We start from the raw sequence: 5981 nt of genomic DNA on the forward strand, positions 1-5981 counted from the left end.
CTTGTTTCATTTAATTTTAAAGCTTTTTCTCTAGATTTTAATGTGGTACGAGCTATACTTTGACTGAGATCTCAAGATTTCAATAATACCATGTTTGGCGCTAAATACGAGCGGGGCAAAAAACTGAGCAATTGTGCCGTAAAATTAAGTGTTCAGGCTCTTGTTTCATTTAATTTTAAAGCTTTTTCTCTAGATTTTAATGTGGTACGAGCTATACTTTGACTGAGATCTCAAGATTTCAATAATACCATGTTTGGGTGCTTAATACGAGCGGAGCACAAACTCGGCAATTGTGCCGTAAAATTAAGAGTCAAGGCTGTTCTTTCACACTATTTTAAAGCTTTTTTTCTAGATTTTAAAGCAGTACGAGCTATACTTTGACTGAGACGTCAACATTTATATAATACCATGTTTGGTGCTTAATATACGAGCGGAGCTAAAAAACTTTCAATTGTGCCGTAAAATTAAGGGTCCAGGCTGTTCTTTCACTCTATTGCAAAGCTTTTTTTCTAGATTTTAAAGCAGTACGAGCTATACTTTGACTGAGACGTCAAAATTTATATAATACCATGTTTGGTGCTTAATATACGAGCGGAGCTAAAAACTTTCAATTGTGCCGTAAAATTAAGAGTCCAGGCTGTTCTTTCACAATATTTTAAAGCTTTTTTTCTAGATTTTAAAGCAGTACGAGCTATACTTTGACTTAGACCTCAACATTTCAATAATACCATGTTTGGTGCTTAATACGAGCGGAGCAAAAAACTTTCAATTGTGCCGTAAAAATAAGAGTCAAGGCTGTTCTTTCACTCTATTGCAAAGCTTTTTTTCTAGATTTTAAAGCAGTACGAGCTATACTTTGACTGAGACGTCAACATTTATATATTACCATGTTTGGTGCTTAATATACGAGCGGAGCTAAAAACTTTCAATTGTGCCGTAAAATTAAGAGTCCAGGCTGTTCTTTCACAATATTTTAAAGCTTTTTTTCTAGATTTTAAAGCAGTACGAGCTATACTTTGACTGAGACCTCAACATTTCAATAATACCATGTTTGGTGCTTAATACGAGCGGAGCAAAAAACTTTCAATTGTGCCGTAAAATTAAGAGTCAAGGCTGTTCTTTCACTCTATTGCAAAGCTTTTTTTCTAGATTTTAAAGCAGTACGAGCTATACTTTGACTGAGACCTCAACATTTCAATAATACCATGTTTGGTGCTTAATACGAACGGAGCAAAAAACTTTCAATTGTGCCGTAAAAATAAGAGTCAAGGCTGTTCTTTCACTCTATTGCAAAGCTTTTTTTCTAGATTTTAAAGCAGTACGAGCTATACTTTGACTGAGACGTCAACATTTATAGAATACCATGTTTGGTGCTTAATATACGAGCGGAGCTAAAAACTTTCAATTGTGCCGTAAAATTAAGAGTCCAGGCTGTTCTTTCACAATATTTTAAAGCTTTTTTTCTAGATTTTAAAGCAGTACGAGCTATACTTTGACTGAGACCTCAACATTTCAATAATACCATGTTTGGTGCTTAATACGAGCGGAGCAAAAAACTTTCAATTGTGCCGTAAAATTAAGAGTCAAGGCTCTTGTTTCATTTAATTTTAAAGCTTTTTCTCTAGATTTTAATGTGGTACGAGCTATACTTTGACTGAGATCTCAAGATTTCAATAATACCATGTTTGGCGCTAAATACGAGCGGAGCAAAAAACTGAGCAATTGTGCCGTAAAATTAAGTGTTCAGGCTCTTGTTTCATTTAATTTTAAAGCATTTTCTCTAGATTTCAATGTGGTACGAGCTATACTTTGACTGAGATCTCAAGATTTCAATAATACCATGTCTGGCGCTAAATACGAGCGGAGCAAAAAACTGAGCAATTGTGCCGTAAAATTAAGTGTTCAGGCTCTTGTTTCATTTAATTTTAAAGCTTTTTCTCTAGATTTTAATGTGGTACGAGCTATACTTTGACTGAGATCTCAAGATTTCAATAATACCATGTTTGGCGCTACATACGAGCGGAGCAAAAAACTGAGCAATTGTGCCGTAAAATTAAGTGTTCAGGCTCTTGTTTCATTTAATTTTAAAGCTTTTTCTCTAGATTTTAATGTGGTACAAGCTATACTTTGACTGAGATCTCAAGATTTCAATAATACCATGTTTGGCGCTAAATACGAGCGGAGCAAAAAAACTGAGCAATTGTGCCGTAAAATTAAGTGTTCAGGCTCTTGTTTCATTTAATTTTAAAGCATTTTCTCTAGATTTCAATGTGGTACGAGCTATACTTTGACTGAGATCTCAAGATTTCAATAATACCATGTTTGGCGCTACATACGAGCGGAGCAAAAAACTGAGCAATTGTGCCGTAAAATTAAGTGTTCAGGTTCTTGTTTCATTTAATTTTAAAGCTTTTTCTCTAGATTTTAATGTGGTACGAGCTATACTTTGACTGAGATCTCAAGATTTCAATAATACCATGTTTGGCGCTAAATACGAGCGGAGCAAAAAACTGAGCAATTGTGCCGTAAAATTAAGTGTTCAGGCTCTTGTTTCATTTAATTTTAAAGCTTTTTTTCTAGATTTTAAAGCAGTACGAGCTATACTTTGACTGAGACGTCAACACCCTGCGAGAACTGGGATATCCTTGATACTTTTGGGACACTTTTTCAAAATTGGGTTATCATCGTTTTTATACTCTCTGGGTGTTAAGGATACATGATTTTATAATATTTTTTGCGTGGCACCTCCCAACTATCTATGAAACGCGTTGTCCGAAAATGATATTCAGTTGATGTCATCGAGACATTCTCCGAAACGACGGACTGACCAAGGCACCTGTCCGAAAAGTATCCTAGATTGATACAAATTTGACTTACTCAAAAATGACTTAAAACTATTTCAAAACGTAAATTATAAAAAAAAAATTCAACGATAAATATGTCTCTCGAATAACGTCCAATTGATACATTGGGGACGTTACGACGGGACAGTTACCTTTTCAGAATGCAAATATTTTAGCCTTCGAAATTTTCTAGAAACTATTTGAATATTTAAATCGCGATTTCTAGATGGTCGTCAAAAATTTTTATGTCGGGTCGGGACTTAGCCTCAACTGTGGGTCTAGGGGTAAAAATTATGGACCACAGAATCTGTTAAAAATAATAACCCGTTCAGGTTTGGATTTAATGATGTTCGGAACGTTCGCCAGAAAAGGTTTTATTAATTTTGACGATTTTGACAAAAGATATTTGGATTGATTTATTTATTAATTATTTAATTATTAAAAAAAAATACTGTTATAAAAAAATTCATAATTACTAAATTTATTTAAATTATTTTTTATTAAAAAATTCAATATCATTATTGTAATAATAATTAAAATACTTAAATCAATTTATATTTATTTAATTAAACTTCCAGTCCTTCAAATTTATTTTAATTAATTTTAACAAATAATAATTAATTTACAGTTTATTTAACGATAATATTTTTTTTAATTTTCAGGCGTTCAATAATAATTAAATTTTCTATAGAAGTAATTTTTAACTCTAAATGTTTAAATAGTAAATTTTATAAATATAAATATATTTGCGTGTGGAAAAAGCGAGTACGCGATTTCTCTCCTCGCGCGCAAAGTGAAAATCCCCCTTTGTCTGCGCGCGCATAGCCAATCAAAACTCTCCTTGCCGCTGACGTCAGCCCGACGCCACTCGCTCTTCATTTGAATCTGGTAAAAGTACCAATTTCAAGTGGCCGTTGAAAAACAACACAGCACGGTCGCCACGGTCGGTTATCTCTCAAATGTTGTTGTTTTCTTGCATTTGTGGGGTTTTTTGGGAATGTAAACTTTTAATTAATGTGCAGTGCTACTAATTGTGTTTGAAACGCCGCCGATATGTGAAGATTTATGCCAACGGCAAGCCCCGGCCGGGAGCGAAACTCAGCGAAAGCCCGGAGTTTGACTGTTGACGATGAATTTTGTGCCAGCCGGGGCTAAAATTCAGCGCAAAAAAAGTTTGAAACGTCGCCGATGTGAAGATTTCTGCCAACACAGGAAGCCCCGCGAGCTTAACTCGGCGAAAGCCCCGAGTTTTGACCGTGTTGACGGTTGACGACGCGCAGTTCCGCAGTTGGGCCGCGGCCGCGCGGGGCCGAAATTCAGCGAAAATTCTTTGTCAAATTAAGGTAAGATCGCTTATTGATATTTTTTAAAGTTTTTAATCTTTATGTAATTAATAATAATTGTGGGTTCCATCAGATTTTCTCTTCATATTGCGTGCCATACGTAAATACATACAATTTTATCATAATTGCACAAAGTACAGCATTTATGTAATACAGAATTAACTCTAAAATTTATCTTTACATTTCTGTAATAAAAATGAAGTAATAAATAGCATTAAATTTTCTGTTTCAGATTTTAGATGGACGTTAAAAACGGCAAACGAGGAAACGACGCAGGCCAATCTTCGGTCACCTTGGCGCATTTCAAGTGAAGAGGGGAGTCCGATCTCCAAATTTTGAAGGTACTACATTTTTTTAAATTTTATTGAATTACTTAAATTTTAAAACATTTAAAAATATTTATCTTTACATTTCTGTAATAAAAATGAACGAAGTAATAAATAGAATTTTCTGTTTCAGTTTTTTGATGGACGTTAAAACGGCAAACGAGGAAACGACGCAGGCCAATCTTCGGACACCTTGGCGCATTTCAAGTGAAGAGGGGAGTCCGATCTCCAAATTTTGAAGGTACTACATTTTTTTAAATTTTTGATTGAATTATTTAAATTTTAAAACATTTTTGAAAAACTTAAAGCCTCTCATCAGTTTAAAAATACAAATCATATCAAATAAATTTAAAATTATCTGGCAAATAATATAATTTTTAATTTTATGTAATAAATTCAAATACTGAATATTAATTCATAAATTAATTTTAGATCCTGTTTTCGGAAACCTGGTCAGTTGCTTCCTGGAAAAGAGCCACCTGGTGGCTCCCTGTTCTTGAAGAAAAGATAGAGAACACAAGGCGCACCCGTTTCATCAACAAGGTCGGCTTCTCTAAATTTTAAAAAGACTACAAAGAAAATTAAATTAAAATTTCTTTTCATCAAAATGTGATAAAAAGTATATTTTTTATGATAGTTGATGGTGGATAAATCTATAATTGTGAATATTTGAGTAAAATTGTGTCAAAATTTCTTCTGGGAGAATTTTTATGTTCAAAATTTAATTTTTTTATTTAAATGTTATGTTCAAAATATGTTAGTTTTTAAATTTTATGTTCAAAATTTAAATTTTGTTCAAATTTTAATTTTGTATATAAATTTTATGTTCAAAATTTTGATGTGGCTTATAAATTTATGCACATAGGCACATGATTATATTATCACTGGAAAAATATTATTTAAAATGCATTTATGACCATTTTCTTAATTAACGACTGCAAACAGGTTGAAATTTTACAATGCAATTCTGTAATTATTGTATGTTGGGGTTATATATTATATTTTGATCTAAATGATGAAGTTTATTGTTGAATTATGTATATTGTATTTTTAACATATTTGATATGTTAATGGTTTAATTTAATTAATGTTAAATTTGGTTAAGCAAAAAGTTGTTTGTTAATTGTGTTTGAAAATAATACATTATATATAATGAAGTAAAAAATTATTTTAATCTAATTACCATAAAATTAAAAAAGAAAAAAATCGCGACCATGAAATGAAGGGTGTCCAAAATGTATCACTTTTTTTTATATCCGATGGGGATATCACATTGATGGGCATTTTCATATCCTCCGGATGTCCCTTGAACATACTTTTCGGATATCCTTATGTCACGGGAAGACATTTTTTTGATATAAAATGGATATCAAATTTCTCGCAGGGCATTTATATAATACCATGTTTGGTGCTTAATATACGAGCGGAGCTAAAAACTTTCAATTGTGCCGTAAAATTAAGAGTCCAGG

General features: G+C 32.6%; 1 long non-coding RNA gene across 1 annotated transcript; it reads left to right on the plus strand.

Annotated features, from left to right (window-relative positions):
* The first annotated feature begins 3657 nt into the window (after positions 1 to 3657).
* On the plus strand, positions 3658 to 5565 carry LOC132197438 (uncharacterized). The gene is made up of 4 exons (XR_009441850.1): positions 3658 to 4186; positions 4419 to 4527; positions 4646 to 4753; positions 4945 to 5565. It is a non-coding gene; the product is annotated as an uncharacterized LOC132197438 (long non-coding RNA).
* Positions 5566 to 5981: the final 416 nt, after the last annotated feature.

Source organism: Neocloeon triangulifer, unplaced genomic scaffold (genome assembly GCF_031216515.1).
Source record: "Neocloeon triangulifer isolate White Clay Creek 2 clone unplaced genomic scaffold, ASM3121651v1 ptg000012l, whole genome shotgun sequence".
Lineage (NCBI taxonomy): Eukaryota > Metazoa > Arthropoda > Insecta > Ephemeroptera > Baetidae > Neocloeon > Neocloeon triangulifer.